The 21839-nt window shown below is 35.1% G+C and overlaps 1 long non-coding RNA gene across 2 annotated transcripts; it reads left to right on the top strand.

Moving 5' to 3' along the window:
• Positions 1-15524: 15524 nt before the first annotated feature.
• LOC113735155 (uncharacterized) lies at positions 15525-17540 on the top strand. Of its 2 annotated transcripts, none has more exons than XR_003459520.2 (4): positions 15525-15673; positions 15836-15933; positions 16419-16522; positions 16635-17540. It is a non-coding gene; the product is annotated as an uncharacterized lncRNA (long non-coding RNA). The 2 variants fall into 2 exon arrangements; XR_011841940.1 differs by having other exon boundaries at positions 16419-16527.
• Positions 17541-21839: the final 4299 nt, after the last annotated feature.

The following is a 21839-nucleotide window of genomic DNA, read 5'->3' as shown; positions in this document are numbered from 1 at the left end:
TTGAACTCTAAAAGTTGATTGACTTTTGGTCTTGTATACTTTCAATCTCCCACTTGTACTAAAACCAATCTAATATGAACTCAAATCTCCAAACTACCACTCTTGAAAAAATGATCTGATCAGGTAGCGGAAGGATCTATCTTGATTGGGTTATGAAACAATTTAGATGGGTTCTAAACAATTAATGATAGTTTAAGATTGATTAAAAAGGTAGAATGACACCACAACCAACAGCAGTCGTTGATTGATAAGCCAAAGTCGAACAAAGGAGACACACTCACTTTGTATCAAGGACATTCTCAAGGAGCAAGAAAGAGAAAACCTCTCAATTTTTATTCATCTTCAACTTAACTAAAGAAAACGTTGCAAGCTACGCTTATATATAGCCTTACAATACCCAAAACCCTAAATCTATTTGAAAAAGCATAAATTTCCTAACAAGACACAAGTCCTATTTGTGTCTAGATATGCTAAATATGCCTTCACAGGCTTACAAGAACCGATTGGACGTGGCAAAATAGAAAATAACTTAAAAATTATGAAATCGCTAAAAATAAAAATTTTGAATCGACAAAGATCGATCCGAGACATGGGACCAAACATCTTATCAAACATTGCCAAAATATCAAACAAAAAGCCAAAACAAGACATAAAGAAGTGATCCGTGGACCTGTCCCTCGTGAATCTATCTGTGGACTCGCTTTTGCTTCATTTTACTGCTTTTTCCTTTGACCTCTACCAATGTGCACACCTTCCAAGTTCCACATGCACAATCCTTGGTTTGTACCAACATCAAATTGAATCAAATCAAACCGAATTGATACTTTAAAACATCAAGTCTTGAACTTTGAGTGACTTGATTTTAACTCTATTCATTGGACCCTAATGACCCATTGTTGGATCTTAATATAGCGCATGAACAGCTCATAGAATTTGTATCATTCCCTTCCTCTTGAAAAAATGTCCTCAAATAATTGCTTTGCTTATATTGAAGCACATCGGGGAATGTTTGTATAAAAGTGATCCAAGAAGCATGCCGCGCAACACAACTTGATCATAAACACGAACTAATGCACATGCTCCATCTAACAAAGATTAGCTCTAATATCTCTGTGATTCTCTCCCTCATGAAAATGATTCGACCTTGAATTGATGTCTATGTCAAAGGCAAAAAAATGAGTTATAAGTGGGAATGAAAGAATTATAAACACTAAATTTGCCTAATTGATAGCAAGTAGGAAAAATTCGGATAACATACATCATTTAAAAACTTTTATCATGGCCTAAAGATTCACTAGAACTTCTAAACGAACATGCATCACAAATACTAATACAATAATCACACGACTGAAACAAGTCATAAGGACTCAAAATGAAACTCTCACAATACAAACAATTGCAACATTAACAAGGACTTAATTCCATACTAGAGGTATTAACACAATGCAAACAAATAGTACAAACAAAAAAAATCAGATTTTAAAGAAGTTTCAAAAATCAGATTTTAAATCCACACCAGATTTTCAGTTTCAAAATCATTCAAAAGATAACTCCCTTTCAATCTAAGAGACTGGTTTATTAAGGCAGTTCACTTTATCATAGATTGATGGTAGAAATTGGCAACTATTGAGATATCAAACGCACAACAATTTAATGGCAAATAAGCCACAAGCATGAAAGATAAACGACACACAATATTTAACGTGGTTCGGCTCCACCATTGAGCCTACGTCCACGGAGAGAAACCTGTTCTTTATTATGAGCGGAAACCCTATACAAGAATACAACTTGAACCCGAGCCCAACCCTTGTATACCATCTCTCATCTCCCAAGAACCCTCTCTCACACCCCATGTATAAGACTACATGATGACCCTTGTGTCTTCTCTGTGTGTACCTCTTGTGTAGCATGCCAACCCACCTATTTATAGATAACATTACTGCCAAAAAACCAAATAACAATCGGAAACCAATATTATTTCCTAAACTCATATAGAGTAGGAAATAGTATCTAATTCCTGCTAAATAGGGCTTTACTTGACTACTATTTCAAGTAACTAAAACCAATTAGGAAATTGGTTACTTCCACACAAAATAAGAATTCTACCTAAAAGAAATTAAGCCAATTTCCTAACAAATCTCCACCTTGGCAAAAATTTCTTTTAGCAACCATTTGCTTTCAACTAACAAATAATATGGCACCAAACTACACACCCAAATCAATACAATCCTGACACTAAATTGATTCAATCGACAAATGAACATGTGTAGTTGCCCCGAGTCTAACCTCCTATTGACTCGCGAGAAGGTGCCTCAATTCACCGTCTCCCTTTTGCAGGATTTCTTCTCACCACCACTTGCAATCTAGGATCCCCTTCTGTGAGCTCTAACCCTAACCATTGAGGCAATTAAGTGGTAAAGTCACCATACATCTTCCTATCCTCGGGACTGTCTCGCCACGTGTAGTTTCCAAGACTCCACCCAGAACGAAAAACTGGTAACTGTCAAAGTCTTCTGGCACATCGAAATTAGATTTCTTTGTTTCTTTAGGACACGTGCCACACCACCTAAAAATATAACCAAAATCTAAAATCCACCTGGATGAAGTATCAAACCGTTGGAGGTGTGAGAAAATCTCCACCGGTTCACGTCCAAAATCAACATTGGACTCCACCTTTTCCTTGACCCTTGAATCACCTGCCTAGATTCACTGTCAAGCATCTCCATACTTTTCGACTTTTCATCCTTCACCATCAATGCTTTTTGCCAAACCATTGAAACAAGGATACCACTCATTAAATTGTTCAATCAGTAACAGCTACCAATCCACTTGATCTCAATAGTTAACTAGGATCCAACTACGAACCTTGAGCAACTTAGTCTCGCAACCAAGTTCTGATACCACTTGTTAGGATCCAAGCGCGAAATAAACAACTATTGAGATATCAAGCGCACAACAATTTAATGACAAATAAGCCAGAAGCATGAAAGATAAACGACACACAATATTTAACGTGGTTCGGCTCCACCATTGAGCCTACGTCCACGGAGAGAAACCTGTTCTTTATTATGAGCGGAAACCCTATACAAGAATACAACTTGAACCCAAACCCAACCCTTGTATACCATCTCTCATCTCCCAAGAACCCTCTCTCACACCCCATGTATAAGGCTACATGATGCCCCTTGTGTCTTCTCTGTGCATACCTCTTGTGTAGTATGCCAACCCACCTATTTATAGATAACATTACTGCCAAAAAACCAAATAACAATTGGAAACCAATATTATTTCCTAAACTCATATAGAGTAGGAAATAGCATCTAATTCCTGCTAAATAGGGCTTTACTTGACTATTACTTCAAGTAACTAAAACCAATTAGAAAACTAGTTACTTCCACACAAAACAAGTATTCTACCTAAAAGAAACTAAGCCAATTTCCTAACACAAGTCATAAGGACTCAAAATGAAACTCTCACAACACAAACAATTGCAACGCTGACAAGGACTTAATTCCATACTAGAGGTATTAACACAATGCAAACAAATAGTACAAACAAAAAAAATCAGATTTTAAAGAAGTTTCAAAAATCAGATTTTAATTCCACACCAAATTTTCAATTTCAAAATCATTCAAAAGATAACTCCCTTTCAATCTAAGAGACTGGTTTATTAAGGCAGTTCACTTTATCATAGATTGATGGTAGAAATTGGCAACCCCTCGAAAGATCATCAATCCATCAAAAGGTTTAGAAATGGTGCATGTCAAAATCATCTTTACTTCATCTTGTTCAACCTGCAAAAGACCATTAACACTAAATAAAATGAAGTTAAAATTGTTAGAAGAAAAATAGGATCTTGCACCCTTACTTAAAATTTGTTCATTTTCAGAATTTTCACTCTCTTTCTCTAGTTCAATAACTAACTCAATGGCTACTTTTTACTCTCATTACTCTTGGTCTCTTTCTCTTTTTCAATTCTCTCGGATTTTACTTCATCAATCACTACTTTCTTAACTAGCTCTTTCTTCATGCTATAACGCTCATGCTCACTTTTTATATATGTTAGATCGATACAAAGTTGGTCATAAGCAAGTGATACAAGAGTAGAATGATGACCATTAAATATGAAAGAATACTTATTAGTATATCTATCATACTTAACTTCTCGCCTCAACATCTATGCTTTACCCAATAACACATACGTCCCTTGAATTGGTACTACAACATACAACACTTCATCCATGCACTTGCCAATTTGAAAAGGTACAAGTGTATACTTAGTAATCCAAACATTAATATGAGCATTCAGCAACTTATACAGTTGAAGATGATCAATGGTTAGGAGATTTAATTTCTCAATCAAGATAGCACTTGCAAGATTGACTTCGCAACTCCTATCAGTGGGTAAATTGCAAACTTTATTCTTAACACCACAACAACTATAAAACCAACATGCAATTGAGATTTGATGATGTGTTTTTTCCTTTCTTTTTCTCTCCTTCTTTTTCTTCGTGTATGATCTTCTCTTTATATGATTACAAAAATGTTCACACAAAGTCTTCAGCTGCATCTGGTGACAGAGCTCACAAATCCTTGGACTTGAAATTTTTAAATAATAGGAGCTGTTACTTGGTCAGGGGATTCTAACTTGAAATGGAAGCAATTGGGCTCTCCCAAAAGCAAGATTCTTGCTCTTTAAATGTATATGGAGAAGGTTAAGGTATAATTGAGCATATGCATTCTCCGTTGCTCTATTTCTCTAGTTTGCAACTTCTGATCCGATGGCATCTCTTCCGTTGTTGGCAGTGCCGACATAGTTTGAGAATCTACACACACATTTGGTGAAACCATGCAAGATTATAAAAGGCTGAGGGTGGATTTAATATTTCTTGAGACAGAGAGCTCTTTAAGCTGCTGCATCAATGAGGAAACTGGCTGTCAAAGTAGGATGTCATGTGTGCATGACTTAAACTCTGCAGCGAAAAATTCCTGATTCAGGAAAACTTCATCTGACTCATCAGATGTACTGATTTTTCTGAGTTTTCCTCGAGTTTACATAATGAAAAAGTTTTGTAAGATCTTCATGAGCAGCCATTAGTTAAAAAGTTCTGTCCAGAGTTGGGAATTTCACACACATTTTTTAGACAGCATTCAGCAAAGCTGAGGATAGCCACTACATGGTAAAGCTATTAGTTAGATATTCAAGTCACAGCATCTCTTTATTCTCATGGATCTGCTACTCCGCTTTTCTGATCGTATTTAGTGGTCAAAATTTGCAGTCAACCTATTGTTCTTTCCAAGTTCTTTAAAGCCTTAATGCTGTAAATGGAGATTGTATTCATTTAGAGAGGAATGCTGTAAATGAGGCTTGTCATTATTGCTTTAGTCGAGTCCTTTCTGCTTTTCGTTGTCTGCTCGATTTTTTCATCGAATCCTATATTTGCAAGTGCTCTTTACAAATCTCCCATAAAGTAATCAATCACGAGCTTAATATTTCACATGGAGATGTTCATCAAACTTTAAAAAAGAGAATGTCCAGTCATGGCAAAGCAGTCAAAAACAACGAATAAATGTACTACTTTTTCCAATGCCAGCCCAATCAGTGGGGACATCCAGGAACCAAAAGAAATTGTGCCTCTAGCTTTTGCTTAATTAATTATCCCCATGGATTTTGTTAACTTTTTGAATAAAAATTGACTAAACATGTCTCATTCAGAAAACATGGAACCGCACCACGAAAACCCAATTGCAAGTAGTCATTCTTCTTTCCCCCTTAGAAAAATCAAATGCAGTGAGCCACAATAGAAAAGTCATATGCAATTTCTGCTTCTAATTCGACAATAAGTTGTTTTTGTAGCCTTTTCTAACCCAATGGGAGTCAAGTTTGCAGTTCTTTTGTATATACACACACATGCCATTTATAATAATATTTTAACAAATAATAAAAAAAAGAACTGTGAGTAATAAATTCATGTGAAAAAAATTAAAGATTGTTAGAGTATGTGAATTTTTATGTTTTGTTCTTTTTAGACGGCCAATTTTTTTCCGGCATTTGTTGTTTTACTGTTAAAATTCAGTGTTCTTAAGTCTTAAGCAATACTTTTAATTTGGTTGTTGTTTGGGCAATATAATTGACTAAACATGCATGGTTAAGAATGCTTTAAACCCCACCTTCATTACCCAAATGACAGATCATTTGATTGCCATTGCTAAGTGGTACTGTCTTCCAACACCTTTATTTGGGTGGTTTGCTGTGTCATCCAAAAGTAAGCAGAAACAATTGTGAGGAGCAAAAAAGGAAAGTGACAGCGGTTCATATCTCTCCAATTTCTCGAATTAGAAGACTTCTTCAGTGGTGTCCAACAGCAGCTTTCCTCTACTGTTCTTACAATCTTTTCCCAGTTAACTTGAGCACCTCTCCGGTCTCCAGGAATTTTCCATGCATTTTTTTGGATTTGGAGAAAAAATCAGACCCTTTTTTCTTTGTTGTATTTTGTTTTGAACTATGTGAGTTAGGTCCAACATTTCATATTAGGCATACGCCATAGCCATTTTATTAGGGACAAAGCTAAAATCGGCCACATTAGCCTAAAAACACCAAAAAAAAAAAAAAGAGGCAAAATGCATCTACCATGGATGGCTGGATAAAACTTTTAGAAAAAATTGCAAGTTTACAATACGTACAAAAAACATATGGGCTGTAGCTTAAATTTAAAATTCTAAGTTGTTAGAATGGGGAACCTATTACATTGTTCAGTTTTCAAGAACTTTCAAGTAAACACACAAAATTGTTTCCGAATTGTTACTACAAAGAGGTCAAGTTCTGAAAACTCTTCCCTACAAAAGTTAACAATTGCTTAGAAACTCATTTCTTGAAAGAAGAGAAAAAAGAGCTTTTTTTTTTTTCTAGGAAATGTCTGGTTCCCCAATTATAATGGCTTGAAGTCTGCCTTCGGACCAAAAAAAAAAGTTTAAAAAACGCCATTAAATGCTTTATCCTTTTTTAAGAAGCCATCCGTGACAAATATTTTAGAAAGCAAGAGTTGAACTTGACCTCCTACCCTCTCAAGACTTTAAAGTCTCGGCGGTTGCCAACAGTCTTGGCCCATTAAATGCTTTATCACATCATTAGAAAAGTTGAAGTCTTCGGTCCGCTTCATAGTACATTTCTGCAACGAGTTAATGCACAACCATTCAATTATGTAACAAAATCTATATTTATATATAAAATCACAAATGTATTGTGTACACATTAAACAACAATAAAATCAAACATCAAAAACAACAAATGTGACATAAAAGTGAAGCAACAAATATATATTAAAAAATTTGGCATAAAGTTAACAAATGGGAAATAAATTTTTCTTTTGTGTACACAAATCATATCAGCTCTAACAATGACACGAATATTCTTCCTAATATGAAGGAGAAAGATGAAGGTTTAGCTTCTAACACAAATAAAAAGGAATAAAGTTTCTAACACAAGAAACAAATAAAGAAAAATGCACCTAAGCCATTCATAATTTTCTTTTTTCTCAGACATGGTAGTAACAAATGAAGAAATCTTTATCATTTCGAGGAAGGGATAAAAAAATTGAGGGAAACTACTTAAAATTGGAATTCCTTAACCTATTAAGGAGAAAATCCCAGATTAAAAGTAGAAGTTCAATAAAAAAAAATTTTGGAGAATTGTAGAGAAAAAATACTAGCAAGTTGGACATTTTCCATTAAATTGGTATAAACACATTTTTTGCTCCATCTATTCCACAGGGATAACCCTCATACTGGAATGAGCATAGATTCAATTCTATGTTTTTATTTCGGTTCAAGGAGAGACTCCAAAACTTACGAAGAAAACGAATTTAAGTTGACAAAAAAAGAAAAAGTCAGGCAAAAACTTTGTATGTCACACCACTTGTAAATTTTAATGTTCCAAAATCGGATGGTATGTAAGGTATCCTACTAGTAAATTTTAGTCTCAATGTGCTTACTTAGGGATCCAAATTTACTGTCTATGTTATAGTGGCTATGATTATTTGAGTTTGTTTTCAAAATAACTTTGTTTTTAAAAAATATTCCCATCGTAATATACTTTTAAATCATATTCCCATCATAACCTATTTAGTCCAGATAAGATTTTTCAAACTTTCTCCCCCCCTTCCCTCTCACAAAAAAGCTTCCAATTTTTCCTTAACAATACTTTTCTTTTCTAAATTACCCCAATACTTGAACAAATAACTATCATCTTCTTAAAATTAATGTCGAACAAATCACCTGTAAGAATCTATCACAAAAGTTATTCTATAAGTATGTATCTTAGTAAGAAGGGGGGGAATAAAAAGTCAATTGGGGAAAAAATTAATTGTACAAGGTTATCTTACTAAAAAAGGAGGAAAGAAAGGAAGAAGTCAACTAAAAAACTAGAAAAAAAAATTATGGGATTTTTGTGGAGACATCTTTGAAAAAAAAAAATGAAAACTGTGTCTAAAATGCTTGATCAATGGATGCATATGAAAAAAAAAAAGACAACTACGGTGCTTCAAGTAATTTGTATGATCATATAATAATATGCATGATAGGGTGTTAATTGTTGGTTATTTTATTATTAATTTCCCCTTTTGTCCTTGCCAAATATTGTTTTAATTAGTAATATTTACTTATATTTTGTATTTGGATTTAATTTCAGGGATTGGAGCAAGAAACTACAAAAAAGGAGAGACTTGCTCCATAAGTGGGAGACTTCAAGAAGGCTCCATCGACCTGGCCCACAAGGAGAGGAAGAGACGGACTGCATTTGCTTGCTGATTAGGAGATTAGAGCTCTCCTGGTAATAGGAAACAAGGAGCAATTCGGCAGGATCCCACCTTGTGGACTTGGTTTCTCTCAATTCGGTAGAGTTTCCTTCTTGGACTTTGAATCTTAATTCGGCAGAGCTCCATTTCTTTTGCTCTTTGACTCCTAATCCGTGGGGACCACTAGATAGCATGAGTCATCTCCCTTTGGCTTTAAAAGAAGACAAACGTACAGGAGGTTTTCTTATCAATAGTTTTAGCTGAGCTTTTAGCAGAGTTTAGTTTTTTTCTTTCTTAGTTCCTTTGATAGCCTGGATCTCAGTTAAATTACGTGGAGATTTTCTCATGAGGCGTGGCTAAGTTTTTCTAGTCGAAGGTCAATTTGAGGACTCGGTTTCGAATATCTGTGAGATCTAATTATTTTATTCATTTCTTTTATTCATTGGTATTTGTGCGTTTCCTGATTTAATTGCTTGTGCTTGTTATGTTATTTGAGTGTCAAGGGCCCGATATTCGAATTAACTTAATGATCTAATGCCAAATTAATTGATTGAATCCGTAATTGTTCAATTGATTGATACCAGTGGCGACTAGCGTGATTGGTTTCATGTTAGGGAAACATATGATCTAACTTAAACAAACCCTCGTAGCGTGTTTGTTGGTTAGGGTTGGGCTTTTCTAATTATTAATGCAATCGAATAATTAAATCCTATGGTCATACCTAGAGTTATTTCTTGGTTAGGGAAATAGTTAACGGTCGTACCTTAACTATCGAGAAATTAAGGAAAGGCTGGTTGTTCATCGCATGTATGACAACTATAACCAATCTATTCATGAGTAATTAAATTATCTTTGCATCGATGATCAGTTGAATGGACCGTGTCTGAAAAGTTGCACCTTTGGCTAGAGTCGTATTAGTTATTGATTATTTCCTATTTATTTCTTTTAGTTGTTTCATTAGTCAGTTAATTAGTAATTTTATATTTTCCAAAATCCCCCATGCACTGAACTTTAGAAGAAACAAATTATCCCCAGTCCCTGTGGATTCGACCCTACTCACCGCTATATACAAAATCTGTATTTTTCTTGAGTAGGTAATTATTATTGCACAGGCTCGACACCCTGCCAATTTTTGGCGCCGTTGCCGGGGACTGGTACCAGATTAATTTGTTTCCTTTTGAGTTCATCTTGTTTTCATTTTATTTATTTATTTTCCTCTTATTTTTTTTTATATATAGTTGATGGCTGCTAACATTCGATATTTTGATGATAGACTGGATTTTATTCCTGAATGGGATTATGAGACTCATGTTTTTTCTAATGATCAATTGGCTGTTGCAAATTGTGGAAGTTATTTTTTCTCAGGTTATTCAACCGACATATGCCCCGCATTTCAAAATAACCTAAGTGCTCCGATTGATACTTTTGGAGATTTTTCACCTCAGTATCAAACATGGTATGACCCTTATTCAAACGGATATGATCAAGGATGGTGGGATGATTCCAATTTCAATTATACGACCGGGCCGATAGATTTTCAACAGCAAGAGTCTCAACAACTATCATCTATGTCAGGTATGTCTCTTCAGGAATTGATTGAATTATTTGCTAATAATACATATCGATTTCATCAGGAGACACGAGCGAGCCTTCGCGACCTGGCGGATAAAATGAATCAATTGACATCCAGGATAGAACGGTTAGCTTCTCACCTTGAAGAATTGCCCTCACAAACCAATATCAATCTTGAAGGAGATGAGAGTGCAATTATCCGGCCAAATGACATGGAACTGCAAGAGTTTCAAGAAAACGGATCTAAAGATGCAGTTGAAAAAGAAGTGAAGTGCAAGACATGAGACTCCAGGATCAACTCGTTCAAGTGAACGAATCCAGTGAACAATCTCCAAATGCGGTGACATCTTCTCCATTCCTTAATCAATATTTTCCTGACTCCTATTTTTCAACTCTTGTTACTGAGATTGATTTTATTATACTAGAAAATTTTAAATTTCATGACAGGAATAAGTTAAGAGTGGCGATGGCAAAATATCTTGAACCGATAAATGCGTGTGATGGAGGAGTGAGTGGAGAATTCAGATCATTGTTGACCGGTTCGGTGCCATCTACTAGTTCATGGAAGGCCGTAGCTCGTGTGCCCAAAAATTACTCTATTTACGAGGGCTATCAGGACCATATATAGGATGAAGCATTAAAACGAGCTACACGATTTTATCCTCCGTGAATAAATATGGCAATGTCTAGCCAAAGATATTAAAGAAAGACGCTTTTTGGGAGGCAACCCAAATATTGGTTTTATTATTTTTAGTTGTTCATTTCTTTCGTTTTGTCGTTTCTCCGTTGGGTAGTATTGGTATTAATATTTTCCTCCACTGTGACCAGGAAGTGCAATCTTGGCGTGCCCACGCAGTGTTTGTGTCTCTTGAGGTCAGTAGATGTTTACCGATCTTAGCGTGCCCACGCGGTGTTGGTGTCTCCTGAGGTCAGTGGACGTTTTATAATCTTGGCGTGCCCACGCGGTGTTTGACGACCCAAAACATGAATTCAAAAAAAAAAAAAAATTTTTCCTTTAAAACTGTCAGTTTTGTGTTTTCCTCAAAAATACAAATTTTGAAAATTAAATTCAAAAGCAAAAAAAAAAATTTACAAAAAAAAATAGACCAATAGCTATTATTATTATTTTTCTCCTTTCTTTTTCTTTTTTTTTTCTTTCTTTCTTTCTTCTTCTTTTCTTTCTTTCCTTTTTTTTTTCTTTCCCTCTTCTTCCTCTTCTTCCCCACTTCCTTCTTCTTCTTTTCTTTTTCTCTTTGGCCAAAATCCCTCGCCGCCGCCTGTCGCCTGGAGCCCATGGACCTCCACCTCCAACAGCTGAGCGCCGTAGCTCCGCCATTGCCGCACGCCCAGCTCCACCTGGCGCGACATTTTCTCTCTCCCATCTCCAACCGCACGCCGCGGCCCACAAGCCCACAGCCAGCGCACCGCCAGCTCGCCTCCACTCTAGCAGCTCCATCGCCATCTCCAGCCTGCGGCAGCTGCTGACTAGCCGCCATCCACAGCGGCTACCCACTCGCGCGACACTCACGAGCGCCGACAGCGCGACCTTCCCTAGCTCGTTGCTCCCTTACACGCGTGCCGCCTCTCGTCCAGCCCACTTCTTGGCGCACCACTCAACCTGCACCACTCGCGACGCATAGCTCAGCGCCACCGTCGGTAGCCCAACCTCCCTGGTGCCAGGTTTTTCTTATTAATTTTGTGGTCCCCGATTCTGATTTCTTGATGTTGATGGGATTTTGATGCTTGCGATTTCACTGAGTAAATTTGATTGAATTGCATCTGTGTTACTGGAGCCAGTGCATTGGGTTATGTCCTGCAACTGATTTGCCTAGTCTAATATAATTGTCATTTGTTTAGGCTCTTGGAGTACTGTCTAGTGTTGTTTGTATTCTAAGTGAATTGAGTTTTCCGTTTGATTTAATTCTTCCCTGTGCGTACACCAGTGGTACTGGTTGTGGTAGTTTGCCTAACATTTAATCATTCTTTTTGGTGTGGCTGCTGGGATTGAAAGCTCAGAGCTTGTGACTAAGTTGTTATTGCCTAAATGCTGAGCTGCTATTACTAGACTTGCTGAATTCTTGGAGGCATTTGTTGGGATTTTGGGTGGATATGTGTCCAATTGCTGAAATTTGTTGCCTTGTTTAATCACTCGCATTGCTCCTAGTTTGCTTGAGTGAAATTGGTTGGACGCCCTTTGCCTGTGGAGTTTAACTGTTACATTGTTTGGGGTGGTTTTCTGGTACTGATAGAATTGTTGGGCGTAGATTGCTCAGGGCTTTAAATTGCTAATTTGGTGGGCCATTTATTGTGCACTACCCTTTTGAATTGGGAGTTGCCTGTGCTTATTGGGTTGATTGTTGACTTCACTAGAGGATATTGATTTCTGCTGATCTGCATTTACTTGTTCCTCTATATGTTGGCAGTTTCTGTTGATTGGGTTACCTGTTAGCGACAATGGTGAGATCAAAGTTCTCTTCTAGGTCCGGAACCTCTCGACCTTAGCCTACCCCAACCCAACTCAACCATTTCCCACCTCACCCACTGCTGTGGCCCCGCCATGGTCCCCGTGATTTCAAGAAAGTACCGTTGCTCTTTTGCTTACTATTACTGTTTATTTATCACATTGAGGGCAATGTGTGATTTAGGTGTGGGGGGTCAGTTTGGGTGCTAGTATTTTTGTTTTTAGTTTCTAGGGGTTTTTCCTTTATTTTTAGTTAGTTTTTGCCTATCTTTCATTTATTTTCTTTTCTTTTTCTTTCTAGTGATCAGTTTTATATGAATACCAAGTTTTGATGCTGGATTGTTGTCTCTAATTCTGCTATTGCCAAGTTTTAGTAATAAAAGGGTATCAAGTTGATGTGGTTGAGTTCAGGAACATCTCTTTGGTGAATATCAATAATTGCTTAACTTTTTCAATTTTTGGTTAACTTTTCTAGGCATAGGGAATGATTGTTGGCATTTTTCATATGAATTGGTTCGGTTATTAATTTTAGTTCTCCATGTTTGAAAATTTGAGGCTGGCTACTGTTATTCTTGTGTTGTTTTTAGATATCGTGCTATATGGTTGTAAATAAGAGTTGACTGTACTCCGCTAGTAGTTACTACTGAGTAACCGGGGATCTTCACCTAAAGTGTAGACTCTCGCGTCAAAAGATAGTAGTTGCTATGAGTGCGTGGTCCCGTAGCAATTGGAGCTGAGTAACCGGGCTCCTCCATCTGGAAAATGTTGGAGTTCGCGTCAAAAGGCTCTAAGGGCTATAAACTAAGTCTTTTGTTATTCAAAAAAAAAAAAGAACAAAAAAAAAGAAAAAAAGAAGTAAAGAAGTAAAGTAAAGATTGTGTTCGTATATGAAAAGTCAGCTTGCCGATTTGTGATCTTAATGTCGAGATTTTGGTTAATAGTTGGACCGTTTGCTGATAAATGTGAGCAACCATTCCTTTTTCTTAGATTAGTTTGCTTTAAATTGGAGGAGTTTGTGGTTTAGAAGCTAACTGGGGTGATGTTTCTTGAACCCTGATCACTAATGTTTGATAGATGTTTTCCTTGGTATCTTGGCAATAGGGTAGATGGAGCAATACACATTTTCAAATTTTGGTGTTATTTGTCGTCCCCATGCTTGAGGGCAAGCATGATTTAGGTGTGGGGGGAATTGATAGGGTGCTAATTGTTGGTTATTTTATTATTAATTTCCCCTTTTGTCCTTGCCAAATATTGTTTTAATTAGTAATATTTACTTATATTTGGTATTTGGATTTAATTTCAGGGATTGGAGCAAGAAACTACAAAAAAATGAGGGACTTGCTCCATAAGTGGGAGACTTCAAGAAGGCTCCATCGACCTGGCCCACAAGGAGAGGAAGAGACGGACTGCATTTGCTTGCTGATTAGGAGATTAGAGCTCTCCTGGTAATAGGAAACAAGGAGCAATTCGGCAGGACCCCACCTTGTGGACTTGGTTTCTCTCAATTCGGCAGAGTTTCCTTCTTGGACTTTGACTCTTAATTCGACAGAGCTCCATTTCTTTTGCTCTTTGACTCCTAATCCGTGGGGACCACTAGATATCATGAGTCATCTCCCTTTGGCTTTAAAAGAAGACAAACGTACAGGAGGTTTTCTTATCAATAGTTTTAGCTGAGCTTTTAGCAGAGTTTAGTTTTTTTCTTTCTTAGTTCCTTTGATGGCCTGGACCTCAGTTAAATTACGTGGAGATTTTCTCATGAGGCGTGGCTAAGTTTTTCTAGTCAAAGGTCAATTTGAGGACTCGGTTTCGAATATCTGTGAGATCTAATTATTTTATTCATTTCTTTTATTCATTGGTATTTGTGCGTTTCCTGATTTAATTGCTTGTGCTTGTTATGTTATTTGAGTGTCAAGGGCCCGATATTCGAATTAACTTAATGATCTAATGCCAAATTAATTGATTGAATCCGTAATTGTTCAATTGATTGATACCAGTGGCGACTAGCGTGATTGGTTTCATGTTAGGGAAACATATGATCTAACTTAAACAAACCCTCGTAGCGTGTTTGTTGGTTAGGGTTGGGCTTTTCTAATTATTAATGCAATCGAATAATTAAATCCTATGGTCGTACCTAGAGTTATTTCTTGGTTAGGGAAATAGTTAACGGTCGTACCTTAACTATCGAGAAATTAAGAAAAGGCTGGTTGTTCATCGCATGTATGACAACTATAACCAATCTATTCATGAGTAATTAAATTATCTTTGCATCGATGATCAGTTGAATGGACCGTGTCTGAAAAGTTGCACCTTTGGCTAGAGTCGTATTAGTTATTGATTATTTCCTATTTATTTCTTTTAGTTGTTTCATTAGTCAGTTAATTAGTAATTTTATATTTTCCAAAATCCCCCATCACTACAACAAAAATAACCTTTCCTGACATGCCTATAAGGACACTTGATGATTTGTGTCATTATAGCACTTCTATCATGACACTTATTATCAACTCAATAATATATACTCTATTTTTATTTTATTTTATCTGATATAAGAATAATAATGTGCCTTTAGACTACCTATCATGACACTTGAAAAAATGTGAGATACACCCAAATTAAAAAATAAAGAAAGACACTAAACGACATCGGCTTGTTTTGGCGGAAGATTCATTTGCCATGAAATATTCAAAACTTTCAAATTGCCGGCCAAAAGACTTAGTCAAATTTTGCTTCATCTCATCTCTCTCACAAGAAACACTCTCTCCTCAGCAAATTATCTCTAGCCAAAACACTTGGAGTTTTTTCTGCTGAATCTCCCTGAAAACAAACTTTCCTTGCTTTCCCATTGAAGGTATGTAATTGCATGGTTTTTTTTTATTTTTTGAGCAATTAGATAATGTTTTTGCTAAATGTCACCGTAAAGAAGCTGTCCATTCTTCAAGCTTTCCCATTGCTATTACCATTTATTTCGAGCCAAACAAAACACAATCCAATTGCCAATTGCAAATTGCAGCAGATGAGAGGAAAAATGCTTCTGTACCTGCACTCGAGTACAACCCCCTTACTTATATGTTCGTGTACATGGCAGCCAATCACTATTTTCCATATGAGGTAATGTTTAAGCTTTTTTCTGGACATTATTAGCTATTCTGGAAGCTGTGTACTCTATTGTGTTGAATTATGAAGGTTAAGTTTCAAAGTTTGCCCTAAATTGATTACATTTGAGATTAGTCCCGTCTGTTTGAGATTGAAATGGATATAGTAATAGTTTATGATTTGAGTGCACTTGTTGTTCAGCTTTGTTCCTCTCGATTGTCTACTTGATTCATGTGACTATTTTTGTTATGCACTTACTGCCCATAACCTGTTCGATAAAATGTGGCAACATAGCAAATGGACACTGTACTTGGTTGGCTTACTACTTATATCCAGGTTATCTTGTGAGATTTTTGTTGACATATATATACGCAGGTTTCCTTTACATATTACACATGTTATAGTCCATTGAAAATGAACATAGTGCCGGCAAATTGCTGACTAGCCATGGCTTTTTAGGTTGTCATTGATGATGCTTAAACCTGTGAATTTCTATGCAGCCAGAGAAGTCCTACTCAACACAGGAACTTTGCCATCTTCTGGGAACTGTAATTGTGAAGAAGGCATGGGTGCAATCTATATTGGGTGGGTCCTACTATCATAGGTATGGTAAGTACTGGAAAATTTTTTATCACTTTCTATACGAAAGTCACATGTGCACACAGTGTGTAAACAAACTACTGACTCGAATTATTGGCTCTGCATGACTTTAAAAGTCATTTTCCCATTTACTAGCAGGGTCAAGCTCTATTACTACATGTTTGAGAGACCTCATATGTAGGTGATACGCTGGAGCAAGGCATCCCCAAAATATGCTGGAGTGCTAGATGCGAGTGAGAAATAGTTCACTGTGAGGATTCGGAGCTTTTGTTTTTCAATTGGATGAAGGTATATTTGCCTTCTGTAATTTGCAAAAGCATGAAGGCATTTTTTTTAATTGCTGGGAAGGAGCACATTCAGCTTACTTGCAATTTACGATGACTAATCTGGAAGGATAGAACAAAGCACAGTTTAGTGAATCCAGATTAGAAATGGACAAGGTTGCACATAAAAGCCACTCAGGAACAGTGAGAATACAACACGAGGAGTTTGAGCGTAGTGGAAATGGAACATATTGATGTTTGCATCAAAAGATGAACTCTGCTGCAACAATCTGTCCAATTAAGAACAAGTTAGGATATGGGGTAATTGCCAGCAACTGGCCTGGGGAGATTGTAGAAAGCTGGGCAACATCAGAAGCAAGTCAAGGCAGCAAGGATCCTGCAGAAGCTGAAGCTAGCAAATATGATTAACCAAAGCCATTAATTTACAATTACTAATCTGATGCTAAAGCTGCAAACATAGCCGAAGATATATTGGTCTTGAGTCCTCTGTTTTGTATGTGGTCGGTTTCAAAAGGATGTAAGGGTTCGGAAAGAGCAATGGATAAAACTTTGGGGTTATTGAAAAAGTGAAGAAGCAAAGGTACAAATCAGCTACAACATTCTTAATAAAGTTGTGTTTATTCAATGTTGTAATCTTGGTTATGATTTTGAAATTTAGAAACTAAGTTTGTACTTGTTAGGGATTTGCTATGTTAGCACTTGTTACTGACTTTTAGTTCAACAAATTATATTTGAGTATTGACATTTGTTTTTAGATTACTATATGCATTCTGTTCTTTGGGATAATTTTACAAGTCCTTTGGGTTTCTGATTGACGGAATGTATAGCAAGGAACATTACCTGCAGGTTGCTTCTATATAAAAAAAAAAGAAAAAAAAAACTCCTGGCAGTTAAAAGTGTCAACATAGAATTCGATATTCTAATGTTGTACTATAGCTATCCTGACACTTTCGATTATCAAGAAAAGAGATTTTTGTTGGCAGATGGGATGCTATAACAACATAGTTTTCCTAACACGTTTGAATGCTACGAGCCTATCCCCACATTGGAAGGGACGACACTCGTCCGAGGTGTGAGAAAAGGTAAAGTGTCAGGTTAGATTATCTATACTGACACCTTTAAATGCCGTTAAAGGTCATTTTTGTTGTAGTGCATGCACTGAACTTTAGAAGAAACAAATTATCCCCAGTCCCTGTGGATTCGACCCTACTCACCGCTATATACAAAATCTGTATTTTTCTTGAGTAGATAATTATTATTGCACAGGCTCGACACCCTGTCAATGCACCGCGCGCTATTAATGACAAAAGATCAGTAAAATGTATCCAAAATTTAAAGTCTTTTTTGCTTGAAAAAAAATATCTGTTCTTCTATCAATAGTAAAACAAATGCAAATGATTTATACTATTGAAATTATTGTAAAGAGAACACTAATTGGGAACAATGAAGCTTGAAATTATTATTGTACAAAGTACATTTGGTGCACCTCATATAATAAAATATATCTTGTAATGCCAGAAAAATAAAAAAGAGCGTAAAGAACAAAGATATCACATAAATGTCGGAGTAGATATTTACATTCAACAACTTGCATTAAAAGTCCGAGTGGCATCAAATATATTAGAAAGGGTATATTTTTCCAAATTGTACTAGCTTGGCAATATTTTTTGGGAACTGAATTATTTTAGCAAAAAACTCATGATTATTTAAATAACACTGTGACAAAAGAGATTTACTTTAAGGAAAGTAGTTTATTGCACTAACTTATGTTAGAGTGCCGATCTTTCACCTAATAGATTTTGAAGCATTGCTTTCGATACTGAGTTAATAGGGCAATAGTCTCAAATTGGAATTTCAAGTCATGTGGTTCCATCTCTCCTCTCTTCTTCTCCAATTTCTCTGTTGTTGTTATCCTTTTCTCAGAAGACCTTCCTTTTTGGAAGAGAAACCATGGTAGTCTCCCTCCCATGGATTCCATTTTTACTTTGTTTTTTTTTTTTTAACAAAGTCTCTTTTAAGTTTTATTAATGAGAGTTTTCTATTTTTCTTAGAGGTTCCTAATAAGAAATTTCTATTTTTTCTAGGAGTTCATAGTGAGATTTTTGTGTAGTTTTTTCTTATGTTGTTAGATCTGAATTTATTTCAGACATAATGTTCAGATTTGGAAAATTTTTGAATCTTTGATAGTTGATTAACAAATCTAGTGATTGCAACATGTACAAAAGAGAGCCAAAGTGATTTATCTTATTAGAAGATAATTTTGAAATTTTTTGTATTTTTCAGATCTGTTCATAATTTTTTAAATCTATTATATTTGTTAAATTACAAATATGTTATTTATATTGCATGTTTAACCTACCTTGCTATTAGTGCAGATTTCTGTAATATAAATTCAAAGTGTGTTGGACGATTTTTATTAATTCGTTAATGAATTTTTTTTTAAAAGCCATGTTGTTCCACCAGGAAGTATAAGATTTCCAAGGAATTGAAATTCAAAAATTTGGAATATAGCAAAGAAAGGAAGATCTTTTTAATAAAGTAAATATGGACAAGAATGCTTAACATCGAGTCAGTTCAAGGAAAAAGCTAGAAACAAACAACAAAATGAAAAAAAAAAAAAAAGCAAGCAAAGAATTGATTGCTTTGTTGTCTATTACATGGCTTTTCTTCGCCAAGGCAAAAGAACATCAAAAAGATTAAACTTCAGTTTAATTACAAAAAGAAAGGTTAAAATTACCTGAAAGCTACTCAAGATATCTACTATACTTTCACTCCCTGAAAGTGAAAGCTGCAAAATATTTCACTTTTGATATCATGTTCCAAACTTCTGCACTAGTAACATAGCGTATTCCATAAACCACCTTTTACTGTATAAGGGATGGGCTGTTTTATAATGTAATTTTCTTAATTATGACGATTACAAAATCTTTTTTTTTCCTTTACTTGTTGTGTAAAATCTAAAAATTACCCTTCCATAACGCATATAGTGACATGTACAAAATGGGACATAGGATCTTAGCAAATTGATTACCTATCGTACGAGATAATCTAGCCATAAATGGCTATGACATACTTTTCATATGTGAAACCTATCACATTTTTACATTTTCTTGTATGCTGGGACAAAATGCTATGTTTATATTTGTAATCACCAAAGTATTGTTCATATTAAACAACAATCGGTAAGAATTAATTCCACTTGGTATCCTTCAATTATGTCCATGTTCTCATTTTAGTTCCTAAACTTCAAAATAGGACTTTTTAGTTGCTAAAACATATAATTAAATAGGATCAAATAAGTAAAATCATTGACGGAAGTGAGATAGATTTTATATATAAATGGGACAACATTTATAATTTTAGGAATTAAAGTGTTATAGATTTTATATTTTATGGATTAATAAGTAGAATAAATTTTATACTACACGGATTAAAGTGTCTTATTTTAAAGTTTAGACACTAAAGTGAGAATTCCGGTATAGTTGAAGGTGCAAAGTGTAATTCCTTCTTGTTTACTTTTCTCTTTTCTTAAGTTCATCAATTTTTTTGATTTTCTTAACATAGCCCCCACTATATAAATAACACAAATCTTATATTATATTAGTATTAGTTTTATAATGACAAATGTAACAAGATTTTACTTTTGAGCACAAAAAGTCATACTTCTGCATCAACTCTAACTTGTTAGCGCCTAAGCGGACACAATGACATTAAATCCTCATAATCTGAAGGACAAAAATGAAGGAAGGACATCAAATACTTCCTAGGCAATTTAAATATTTTCTAGTTAGCTCAAGGTGCATGGGTAAAAGTAGGGGGATATGGTAGAAGCAAATAAGGAAATATTTATCATGTCTAGTAAAGGAGAAAATAAATTAAGGGAGCAGCAAAATTACTTAAAAATGGAATTCTATAACCTATTAGGTGGATAATTCTAGAATAAATTAGAAGTTTAATTAAAAAATGTTGGAGATATTTATTAGAAAATGCTTGCTAATAGGAGAATTGCCATTAAATCTAATAAACATATATTCAGCTCTATTTATTCTGTGAGGATAATCGTCAAATTGGAATGAGTTTATTAGATTCAATTCTATAATTAAAAGAATAAGAATATAAGGTGACTGAAAAAAAAAAGAAAAAGTTACGAATAATTTTAAGGTCATACCACCTGTAGATTGTAATGTGGCCTATAGTCCGTAGACTTGATCTCAAGTTGTCCTCCTGTAATATGGAATGGGTATTAAATTGCCCTTTGTAAGCCAAAAGTCTATAAATTGCCCCTATAATTAATTGGTCAAACGTGTAGATTAAATTGTTGTGTATGTGAGGTGTGAAAGGACAGGCATGCCTCATGTATATAATGCTTTGACCGTTTTGTCCTTAGAAAATTATGCTATTATATTTTTCTATAAAGAAATTTGTAATATCTAGGAATTGATGATACAACTACAAATGTAAATAATTATATAAATTATATAAAGTATCTTTACTAGATCAATTTTTAGTCACTTGCGATAATTTATGCTATTTAAATATGAATAAATTTTATATACATTAACAGTGTATACACTATTACTGTTGAATTCATGATACATGTGCAAAATTGAATTTTAAATTCAAATTTTGTATAATTTTTATTTATCCAAAACTGACAGTGTATACATTATTAATGTAGAAAAAATTAATCCTTCAAATATTTTTCACAACAATGTAGCCATTATAGTAGTTTTACAATGCAACCACTTAGGTTTTTTCAGAGCTATAAATGTGACGTGTTGCGTCATGTCATCGTTTAGTCCTTGTCAAATGGGTAGAAACTTATATACGACATTTAAGCTTTTGTGTCATGTTTGTATCAAACCCTTTTTTCTCTCTTTTTTTTTTCTTTTATTAGTAATACACTAATTATTAAGATATCATGTTGCGTTTTAATCCATTTGACTTGTTTAAATTTTTAGATAAAATAACTAATGAAACATCACAAAAATTTAAAAATTACTATGCATCAGGCAACAACATATTATTACTGGAACC

Source organism: Coffea arabica, chromosome 3c (assembly GCF_036785885.1).
Source record: "Coffea arabica cultivar ET-39 chromosome 3c, Coffea Arabica ET-39 HiFi, whole genome shotgun sequence".
Lineage (NCBI taxonomy): Eukaryota > Viridiplantae > Streptophyta > Magnoliopsida > Gentianales > Rubiaceae > Coffea > Coffea arabica.
This window is presented reverse-complemented; position numbering and strand designations above follow the sequence as displayed.